This window comes from Mustela lutreola, chromosome 18 (assembly GCF_030435805.1).
Source record: "Mustela lutreola isolate mMusLut2 chromosome 18, mMusLut2.pri, whole genome shotgun sequence".
Lineage (NCBI taxonomy): Eukaryota > Metazoa > Chordata > Mammalia > Carnivora > Mustelidae > Mustela > Mustela lutreola.
In genome coordinates this window covers 25,870,022-25,882,145 of record NC_081307.1, presented here as the reverse complement: position 1 = coordinate 25,882,145, position 12,124 = coordinate 25,870,022, and the positions used below count along the sequence as shown (strand labels likewise).

At 42.5% G+C, this 12,124-nt stretch overlaps 1 pseudogene; it reads right to left on the bottom strand.

Annotated features, from left to right (window-relative positions):
• Positions 1-3,157: 3,157 nt before the first annotated feature.
• LOC131820685 (large ribosomal subunit protein eL34-like) lies at positions 3,158-4,822 on the bottom strand (annotated as a pseudogene).
• Positions 4,823-12,124: the final 7,302 nt, after the last annotated feature.

Sequence of the window (12,124 nt, the reverse complement as noted above, 5' to 3'; positions counted from 1 at the left end):
AGAGTGTGGTCTCCTGGGGGCATCCATCTGAACAGGAGGTCCCCCCCCCCCCGAGGTTTCCATGTCACTTATTAGCTTAATGGGAACCGGAAAATAGTCAAAGGTATTTCTTAATGCAATATTCATCCAAATTCATTTTTCAAAAAAGAAGTGCAGATCTCCTAACACTCTCAGAAATGGGAGAGGATTTGTGAAATAAAACATATATGGGACACTAGAGGTTGGAGCTCACCTAGTCCAGTGATTGATATTAATGAATAGATCAATCATGACAACCTTTTTTCTTCTTAAAGATTTTACTTGTTTGAGACAATGAGACACAAGCAGGGGGAGCAACAGAGGGAGAGAGAAAAGCAAGCTCCTTGCTGGGCACAGACCTTAACTCCGGGCTCAATTCCAGGACCCCAGGATCATAACCTGAGCGAAAGACTTAACCAACTGAACCATCCAGGCGACCCAACCATGACAATTTTTAAGCTAAATATTCAGGAAGGCATCTTTTTAGCTAAATGTGTGTGTGTGGGGGGGGTGCTGGGGGTGGAGTGGATGGTGGGGTGGCAGTGGTAGTGATGGTGGCCAGGATCTGAAACTATAATACGGGAAGTGACACAAAGTCCTTAAGGCTTGGACTGCAAGCCTTAAGAGATGTAAATCAACAAATGGAGATTTTGATCTAAAAGTAAGATCAGGGGCACCTGGGTGGTTCAGTCAGTTAAGCATCTGCCTTAACCTCAGGTCACGATCCCAGGGTCCCAGGATTGAGCCCTGCCCTGAATCGGGCTCCCTGCTCAGCGGGGAGCCTGCTTCTCCCTCTCCTGCTCCCCCTGCTTGTGCTCTTTTTCTGTCAATTAAATAAATTAAATCTTAAAAAAAAATAAAGGTAAAATCATTGTCTATGTAAAGACTTCTCTCAATTATCATCTCCATAGGAAAAGAGAATATTTTCAGATTCTAGAGGCTATCATAAATGAAAATTTCCCGAAATCCAGGCGTCCAGACAAGCAAATTCATTTTCAATTGAGTGAATAGGAGACACAGATAGGGTGTCCCTCAGCTACTGCTCCCCTTCCCAGGAGTTGCCCGTGGTCAGGCCCAGCAGCTGCAGTCACACTTGCCTTCCTGGCTACGTTTGAGGAGACTACCAGTGGGTGGAGCAGAGTCTCGATCCTGAGAGCTTGGAATTCGGACTGAGAGGCTAGGAAGTCATTCCTGCAGGTCAGTGAACAGAGGACACCAGGGAGCAAGGGGAACCGTGTGGGTCACGTGCACACGTAAGCAGCGATTGCCGGTTTGCTGAGATCCTCGGAGTGGACAATGTGAGGGAACTCGAGTGAGCGAAGCTGACTGCCGGCTTCTTGGTCCAGTCCTCTGCGGGTCCCGGCTCTGCTTGATGTCCTTGGATTCCATTAGCCATCTCAAGAGCCTTCCATAAGGGCCTTTATGCTTCAACGAGTTTGAAGTGATGTCTTTACCAAAGGGCCTTGACTAGAAAAAATGGTAACCAAAGCGAACTGCCTAACCTGGCCAGTAATGAACACTGAGAAAGAAACGTAAATGGAAGCAACATTAAGGATGTGTTAGTCATTTCTCCCTGCTGAAGATTTTAGAGCAATCATTCTTAGCTTTTTGGGGTTGTATCAGTAGAATTCTTTAAGTGGATGGACGTTATAGACCTTCTCTTTAAGGGAAAAAAACACATTTTGCATATAATCCATGTCCATGGGATAAATACTATTAAGTAATCAGTGTTTTGAGCCTTAATAAATGGGCACATATACCTGTCATTCTCATTGTGTCACCCACTTAGGTTATAAGCTTCTTTGTAAAGGAGGAAACCAGTTTTCTCGGTAAATTTTAGTTCCTTTAACCTCATTACTCAATCAGAATTCTCAATGAAGTTATAATCTGTTAAATTATGGGCACGTACGGTATCATAATACTTTTTTATAATATTAAAATACTTTTTGAATGCAAATCATGACCTGTGCCCCAAACATAAATGTCTTATCAAGGAGGATTGAGAGTACTTCACATTGACGTGGAATGCCCTCTTACGAGGCCAATATTTTCTTCTCTCTTTTGAACTTGTAATTTATCGAAGGGCCCAAGAAGCTACACGTCAGCCTGTATTTGAATTTAGTCTCTACTACTTACCACATAACCCTGGTCAAGTTCTCCAGTCTTTTGAGACTAAATTTCTTCATTGGCAAATGAGGTCAACAATGGTACAGAATCATAAGGTTTTTGTGAGGGTTTAGTCAGATATTCCATTTAAAGCACTTGGCAAAATGCCTAGCACAGGATAACAAATATTAATTTGTTATCTAGATGAATTGACATAGAAATTTAGTCACAATATACTGTGAACTTGCTTCTCTTGAAAGGCCTTGTCTCCTGACTTGTCCTGCATCTTACACTAATACAGTAAGGGCCAGGACGCAGTCAGGGTCAAGGTCCACTTAAGGCTTTCTTCCTTTTGAAATTCCCTCCCTCTCTTAGGCAGAACGAGTGACCTCTTCAGGCTTCCCTGGGTATTCCTCCTCACTGAGCTGGAATCCACTGTATAATTGGGCTCCATCTCCAGACTCGGAGACAGGGACCGAATTATTCTCCTCCTCTGCATCCCATAAGATAATTTGTGAATAAATACATGAGTAAAGATGCACAGAGCCAACAGTGAAGGAGATTCCTGCCCTTCCCCTCTCATTGATCAGATCCTGAGGGAGAGCAGAAGTGAAGAGGTTGGTATGAGAAGGATAAGGAACCTACAAACAGGGAAAAGACTGACAGTTCTGTAGCCATGGTAACAAGGAGCCACCAACAATTGGTTTTAAGTCTCTTCAATCTATCCGTGACAACTAGCCGAAGTGAACACGCTTTTGCAAACCAACCAGTGTTGGCTCTTGCTTATGAAAATCAGCCAATAAATTAGGACGGACCCACGCCAGTAAAAACACCCGAGTACCAGCCAATCCATAGGTCTCACCCAAGCAGCCATGCTTCCACAGATGATGTCAACTTACTCACACTTCTGAAAGTCCATCAATCCCATGAATTCCACACTTCTCAAAAACCCTACATGAGATCAGCTGCCTGCTCTGTTCCTGGAGACCAGGCTTGGCAAGCACTGTTCTCCCTGACTAGAATCAGCCACGAATTCAGTTTTGTTCTTTTATTTCAGATACTGGGAAATAGTCTCATCAGCCTTTCCCAATTCTGATGTAGACAATTTTTGTATTTAGATAAGTTTCATGTAACGTAATTCACAATCTTGTACATTTTACCGTATACAACTCAGTGATTTTAAGCATAGTCACACTGCTGTGCAACCATCGTCCTTGTTCAATTCCAGAATATTTCCTTTATCCTAAAAGGAAACTTTGTACTTCCCAATTGCCCGTCTCTTGACCACCTGCCAACCACCAGTCTACTTTCCATCTCTGGATGGAGATGTTCTTGATACATCAGATGAATGGAATTATACAGCCTTTTGGGTCTGGCTTCCTTGTTGACATGTTTCAACCTTCCTCCATGTTGGAAGTGGATCCATACTTCACTCCTTTTCATGGCCAAATAATAGACCACTGTATGGACAGAACACATAATTTTTAAATCCATCCTTCTGTAAATGGATACTTGGGTTGTTTCTACCTTTTGGTTATTGTGAATAATGCTGCTATGAACATTGGTGTACAAATATCTGTTTGTGAGCACCTGTTTTCAACTGGTTGACAGTTTTGTTTTTTTTTTTCAGGACTTTGACTGTATCACCTAGGGGTGCCTCACTGGCTGGGTCAGAGGAACATGCAACTCTCGCTCTCAGAGTTGTGAGTTTGAGCCCCACACTGGGTGTGGGGATTACTTTAAGATAAAATCTGGAAAATAATAAACAAATAAACAAACCACCCTACTGCCTTCTAGCCTCCATGATTTTTTTTATTACTCTAAAATAAAACAAAAAAGTTAAAAATAACTTCATTTTTAAAAATTTCGTTTTCTCACTCTGTGCTGTGCCTTCAACATTTTCATGATTTCCTGGTCCTCAGTAAGAAACGCACACTCGATCCTGCCATGAACAAACTTAGCACACATGGAGCCACCACTGGTCCTGCTGACATGTTTTTTCATTTTAGACAATTTCATAAGAAGGGTAGGTCTCACGGCACGAACTCCTCGAATTGGCCTGGGCACACGCCACATACGGATTTTGGCACTTTCCCAACCCTCTTGGTACAAAGTGAAATTATTCTACCACCAGCGGTTCAGGACAGCCTAGTTTTGCTAGAAGCTGTATCACAGGACAGTCTACAGTAGTATGTTAGGTGCTGGACTGTTCTGGATGCCTATGGATTTCACCCCCAGAAGGGGAAAAAGCTCCATGATTTCCGATGAAAAATCAGCCAGTAAGTTTACCGAGGACCCATTTGCTGTGATGAGTTGCTTATCCAGAACAGGCAAATCCAGATTCCGAGAGCAGATTGGTGGCTGCCAGGGTTTGGAGGAAGAAGGAATGAGAAATAGTGCTCATGGGCGTGGGGTTTTCTCTTTGGAGTGATAAAAACATTAAAAAGGAAATTAGTAATGATGATTGCATAGCTATGAATATAGTAAGATCTCTAAAACTGTCAACTTTGAAAGGATAAATTATGTCTTGAGCTGCTATAGAAAAACCTAAATTGGATGTCTCAAAGGCATCTCAGAATCAGTGTGCCCAACATCAGATCCTTGTTCTTTCATACCAAACCCGGTCTTCTTCCTGCGCTCGCTGGAGCTCAGAGTGGACCACCACCCACCTACTTCCACAATAGAAACTCTGGGTCATGCTTGCCACCTTGTTACTCCATTCCCCCAATATTTAGTCCATCCCTGAATCCTGTCAATTTTACCTCCTAAATGGCTCTTTAATTTTCCCATCTGCCCCATCTTTAACGGTCCACCCCCAGCCGGCCTCTCTGGTCGACAGCCCCTCTCGCCCGGCTTCCTCACGTGCGCTCTCCCGCCCCTCTTCAAGTTGCCGTCCCCGCAGCGCTGGCAGCACTGGACTGCTCAGCACTTACCAACCCCATCAGCAAAGCAGGCCGCTTACAAATTGAGGCAAACTTCTTGGAAATTTTGGATATTTTCTATCAGTTAGGATACAGCATTTCTCTAAGTAACAGAAAAACCAGCTCAGACTTCCTGAGATAGTGGGAAAATGTATTATCTCATCTATCAAGCCCTGAGTAAGGCAGGCTCCACGGTTAAGCTCAGTCATGTCTTGAAGCACCTACATTTTTCCCTACTGCCATTCTGCTGCCTCCCCTCATGGTGGTAGGGGGCTGTCAGCATCAAATAGGAAGCACAGTTCCCCTATTCACATCCAGTGATGGAAGGAAAAGCTCCCTCAAGGATAAGTTCTTCCCATAGCTTGTATTAGGCAAATTTAACTTATAGGCATACCTGTGGACCAGGGAAAGGCCAAACACTCACTCATGAAGGTCTGGACTGATTAAGGCATGGACTGATTAAGGTCTACCTGTGGACTGGATGGACAGCTGAATAAAATTTGAGAATCTGCTGAGGAGGAGGAAGACAGGAATGGGCACTTAGCCTTTATCCAGTAATATGGCTCTTCTTTTAGGCAAGACTTGAAACATAGGGAAAGGGTCCTAATATATTGCAGAAGGAGGAAGCTAACATTAGGAAAATACCATTTACGGCATGAGGTTTCCCCCTTCATATTTCAATATTCAAAACTCAGATGCATTTTCTGTCATCTGGCACAAACAGAATTTAACAATTTATCCAGAATTCAGTAAAGAGCTTCCCAATTTTTCTTACTGCGTTATGATAAAGTTATCATACGGGATCAAGAATGGGTCCTTCTTTTTCAAACATTTCCTTTTTGGGCTCTATACATTTATGCAATATATACCACACATCTACAATTGTGCCAGTGAGCCGTAAGTAAAAAGAAAACACATTTTAGGCACAGTTTGGGATAAGCTGAAAGACCTGAAACCGTTCTTTCAGTTAACAGACCTAGGTATATTATAGGTTAATTGAACTCTAAAAATCTGCTGTATTAAAAACCAAGTACATCTAACCCAGATATAAGGGCTTCTCTGTGTCATCTTCATAAAAATGAGGTTATTATTTGACAGTATACATAAGTAACTAGCAAGCACTGAGTGTGTTATTCCCCTACCCATGTATGGTTGGCCCCTCATGGAAGTCTATGGTAGAAGCTCTCTTCCCTCCGTAGCAGGATCTGTAGCTGGTCAGTTAAAGAGAAAAGTCAGTGAAAGTGGGGAATCACAAAATTGTAATAAATATCCTGAAAATGTTATTTTTAATTAAAAACACACATGTCAGGCACCTGGGTGGCTCAGTGGGTTGAGCCGCTGCCTTGGGCTCAGGTCATGATCTCAGGGTCCTGGGATCGAGTCCCGGTCCTGGGCTCTCTGCTCAGCAGGGAGTCTGCTTCCCCCTCTTTCTCTGCCTGCCTCTCCACTTGTGATTTCCCTCTGTCAAATAAATAAATAAAATCTTTAAAATAAATAAATAAATAAAAACACACATGTCTATTCATCCATCATTCCTTTGTTACTGGGCTGAAAGGCCTTTTCTTGGAGTGGAGTCTATGGATGAGGGCAAAAGGGAAGACACGCATTAACACGAGCAAGTGGTGCCGCCAGTTGTAGTTTTGGTGGAGTGAGGACTCGAGCACCTGTGGAGAAGAATGAGGGCAGAATTCTGCTGAATTTTGACAGCACTTCCTCCATCCCAACCTATACATTTGTTTCGCCCAGACCTAATTCCACAGCATTTTTTCTTAAGACATGATAAAGACCTATCTTTAGAGATAGGTCCTGATATCAGATTGGTCTTTATCAGGTCTTCCCAAGCAGTCGACTTATTTTCACAGAGATCACAACTCTCTTCACACTCCTACTGGTCTGCTTTGGGTGATATTTAATTAAATGATGTAGTTACTAAGTACAACTTGCATAAACAAGTTTGGGAACAAATGACTGACTTTTGGAAAGCATACAACTCAGAAGTGATTAGCCCATCAGGGACTAGCCTACTTACTAATTGTAAAAATTGCATAGGCCTTCAGCATTAGGGATGTTTTTCACACAGGACAGAGACTGGTTCAAAGGTCTGAGCCACAGGAAGGCAGAGCTGGTTTTAGAAACAGAAAATCTGAATTCAGAAACGGCACTTAAATTTATATGAAGTTATAAAACTCTTCTGAGAGGAATGCTAACAAATAGGATTTGAGCGACCTTTTGTTATGGAGTTTCCAGTAGGGCCAGTGATGCTTCCTTCTCTGGTGGAGGCCGTAATGCCTGATCCTCCTGTTGGATGTTGTTAGGGTCACTGCGTCTACTCTTGATGAATGCCCTAAAATATTAAAATGTCTCTCTCTTTGAAGAAGGCAGAAAAGGAACTGCTTCTAGTTTATGTTTAAGAAAATACTTTTGGCTTTCAGCTCAGAGGAGGTGAAGGTGCAACTGTCTTCGGATGTCCCCAGTCTGGGTTCATCCAACATTGGCTGCCTCCACCATGCCACCTAAATTTGACCCCAACGAAATCAAAGTTGCATATGTGAGGCACACTGGTGGGGAAGTTGAGGCCATGTCTGCCCTGGCATAATCAGCCCCCCTGGGTCTTTCTCCAAAAAAGGTTGGTGACGACATCGCCCATCATTACAGTGAAACTGATATGCAGAACAGACAAGCCTGGATTGAAGTGGTACCTTCTGCCTCTGCCCTGATGATCAAAGCCCTCAAGGGACCACCAAGAGACAGAAAGAAGCACAAGAAACATTACTTGCCGTGGAAATAGCACTTGGGATGTGATTGTTGACACTGCCCAACAGATACAGCACCGATCTTGAGCCAGAGAATTCTCTGGAACCACCCAGTCTGTGGGCTGCAATGTTAATGGCGCCACCCTCATGATATCACAGATGACATCAACAGCAGTGCAGTGGAATGTCCAGCTCGTTAAAAACCAGAAAGGAAAATATTTCAATAAAGAATCATTTGACAACCAAAAAAGAAAAAAAATATACTGAAGTCTAAAGTAGCCTTAATGTGAGTCAGATTACTAAGGATAATAAAATTCTCCAAGAGAAGCCATTTGCTAATCAAGATGGGGAGAAATGATCCTGTTTCCTGGTGCCCTCTTGTGATAAAAGAGCATGTCTACAGTGGGGATTAGAAAGCTTTAAGATTCAAGTATCTGAAAGAGGTCATCTCCCTTCATTAATGGTTGGGCTGCACACTAAGAGCTAGCCACCAAAAGGATGTGCTTGAGTGGGCCACAGGGTTAGAAGTGTTTCCTCTCCACCTCATAAATTATCTAAAATGAAATTACATTACTTTTAGAAGTAAAAGTAACAAAAACACCACCATGATTTACCACCAGTTAGTTAATAAGCAGAACCACTTTAAAGTTTTGAACAGAACAACCTATAGCCCTAACATGAGGACCATCTTTTAGTAATTTTTTTTTTAAGATTTTATTTTTAAGTAATCTCTGCACCCCAACGTGGGGCTTGAACTCACAACCCAGAGATCAAGAGTCACACCCTCTACCAAGTGAGCCAGCCAGGCATCCCCCTCTTCTAGTAATTCTTATTTAATTCAGGGGGAAGACCAGTAATTCTGGTTTTCCTATTGTTTTGCCTCACACTGTGTAAGAACTTTTTTGAAAAAAGATTTTGTTTATTTATTTGACAAAGAGAGAGAGAGAGACAGTGAGAGGGAATACAAGCAAGGGGAGAGGGAGAGGGAGAAGCAGGCTACCCGAGGAGCAGGGAGCCAGATGCGGGGCTAGATCCCCGGAACCTGAGCCGAAGGCAGACATTTAACGACTGAGTCACCCAGGCACACCAAGAACTTTAAAAATAACAAAGACTAATAAGTAAGGCAAATACTCAGCTGTTTTCCTAACTAGCATTTGGAAGCCCACTGTATTATAGAGTCTCTAAAAGGCAATGCCGAATGGGGTTAAGATCATGAACTCTAGAGCCAAATGCCATTTACTTGCCAGTGACCTTAGGACAGTTACTTAACCTGTCTGTGCCTCAATTTCCATATCTGTAAAATAATAATATTACTTACCTGACTATTCAGAGAATTAAGTGACTTCATGTGTAATCAGTTATGTGTAAACTGCTTTTAACAGTGCCTGACACGTAGTAGGTTCTATATACATTTAATAAACAAATGCAAATTTTTAAAATATCAGTGAGTTTACTAAGTATGTATTAAAAATGGTTTTTCTGGGGCGCCTGGGTGGCTCAGTGGGTTGAGCCGCTGCCTTCGGCTCAGGTCATGATCTCAGGGTCCTGGGATTGAGTCCCGCGTCGGGCTCTCTGCTCGGCAGGGAGCCTGCTTCCCTCTCTCTCTCTCTGCCTGCCTCTCCGACTACTTGTGATTTCTCTCTGTCAAACAAATAAATAAAATCTTTAAAAAAAAAAAGGTTTTTTCTTGGAGGCACCTGGATGGCTCAGTTGGTAGAGTGTGTGACTCTTGATCTCTGGGTTAAGTTCGAGCCCCATGTTGGGTGTAGGGATCAATTAAAAAATTTTAAAAAGAATAGTTTTTGTATTATTTTCAACACTCTTTTATTCAACATTCTTACCCTTTAGGATTGTTATTAACAATAGCTTCTACTTAGCCTAGAGAAGTTAAATGTATGCTTAATGAGATATTTATTTAGGGACAAGTAATCTAAATTTCTAAGAAGATGGTGTTTAGAGAAGGTTATGACTAAGACCTCTGATAATGTCATGTGCTATGCCCATTAATGAGGAGAAGTTCTTCTAGAGCCCATTTTCCCCAGTGTGGAGGCCCTTGAGAGATACTGACTGTGCATTAGCAAGGAACCCAGGCAGAACCCAGGATGTATGTGCGTGTGGTTTTAGAATATTAACTTGAATTCTTGGATGCTCCTCCCTTGAGTGTAGGATAAACTTAGTGACTTGTTTCTAAGAAATCAAATGAGGGGCGCCTTGGTGGCTCAGTCAGTTAAGCGTTTGCCTTCAGTTCAGGTCATAATCTCAGGGTCTTGGGACCATAATCTCAGGGTCAGAGCCATATAGGGCTCCCTGCTCAGCGGGGAGACCACTTGTCTCTTTCCTTCTGCCCTTCCCCAACGATTGTACGTGCTCTCTCTCAAATAAATAAAATCTTAAAAAATAAATAAGTAAAATGAAGTGGGAGTGATGGTGACAGCCTTGGAGACAAGGTCCTTCCTCGCTTGGATCTGAAGGAAGCTGAAAGAAGTCGACTGCCAGGTCATAAGGATACCCAACAGCCCAGTGGAGGCTCTCACGGTAAGGAATGGAGGCATCCTGCCAACAGCCCTGTGAGGCGGTCATTTTGTAAGTGGACCAGCCAGCCCCAGTCAAGTCTTCAGATGACTGCAGGTCTGACTGACTGCTTAAGAGAAACATGAGGCACACAGAGCCAGAACGGCCAGTTAAGCCACTCCTAGATTTGACCTGTGGAGACCAGGTAAGATAATAAATGTTCACTGCATTAAGCTGCTACACTTTGGGGTAATTTTCTACACAGGACAGATAACTATTACAGTGTGTGCTCGTGGATGAGTAAAAGAGCAGTATGAAGTACCCTTTCTATACTTCTATATTGATACCTTCTATACTGATACTGCCCGACCAGTGAAAACCTATCATCTTGACCCAAGAGCTATCACCACCTTGCAGTTAGATGCTGTGATAAAATGGTTTCTTTCTTCTCCCTGCCCAGTTGCTACTTCTTACATCCCAAGCATGTCAGGGTTTGTCCTACCCCTTAGTATAACTGTCCAGAGTGTCTGTGATGAAGTTTGAGCGCAGTCTCAGCGAGGCAGAGACTGTTAGTATGACAAGGCAGTAGCCTGGCTATGGAGAAGCCCCAAAGAATGAAGCTTGCACAATACACTGTCTGGGCTTTGGTCGTCCTAAAGGGTCAGGAACTCTGTTTTTCAGAATGTTCAGAAATTTATAGACTAAACTGACAGACTGGGGGGCCGAACCATACAAATTAAATGAGTACACACGAGACTAATGTATAAACCAGGAAGCTTCTCTGAATCTCCTATGTATTGAAATGGAATTCCGGTGCTCTCAATCAGAGTTCCTCCTTTTCAGGAGTGATAGCTTGGAGGTCATGTGAGCAAATCAGAAGGTGGTTCAGTTAAGGTTGCAATTAGAGCCCAAAGTGAAGAGTCTCAAGGTATGCTCTTCCCAAGCCACAGCAAGTCTTGATAAACTGGTACTACCTGATGAAGAGAACACTTCTGGCCACTAAACTGCTCACATGTCTTGGATTTAGTACCTCCCTTCCATGGATAACACTGTACGTACACTGTCATATTTTGTTTTTCCAAGCTCTTGGCAAATTGACTATTTCTGTTCACATTTTCTTTCCTCAGCGAGTTAGTATTATTTAAAAACCACAGTGTACCTAGGAAACACTGGGGCTCACCTCACCACTTGCTGACTTAATTAGTTTAAGTCTCTGGGGGTATCTTATTACCATGTCCTTGGAGGTATCTCACTATTGTCTTCACACATTACCTGTATAGTTTGGGACAGAAGACATTTATTAGGATATCACAGCTTGTACAGAGATAATATTTTAGAACTGGCATAGTTTCTGAAAAGCAGTTTTGTAATTTCTGATCTTTTATCTAGAAAACTTCCATGATCAACAAAATCTGAAGTTGAGATCACCAGGGGCTGAAAAATGAATAAATAGCAGTTATCAAAAACAGGGCATTTACGTGGTATTATCCTTTTTTTCAATCCATTATATGTGGTAGTACAGTTTTCTAACTTGAGTCATGACTATTCTTACCAAAACTGAATCATTCAAATTTGGAACAAAGGCTAATTTGTACCTGTCAGTTTCAGAACTTCAAAAATTGCTTTTACTATATAATTAAACATTTAATTTTAAGAGAAAATATCTTATTACTCAGAGTCTTAGTATTAATCAACAGCTATTGATTAAGTATGTTCCATCAAACGTAGGCACTTGAGGGCGCCTGGGTGGCTCAGTGGGTTAAGCCGCTGCCTTCGGCTCGGGTCATGGTCTCGGGGTCCTGGGATCGAGTCCCG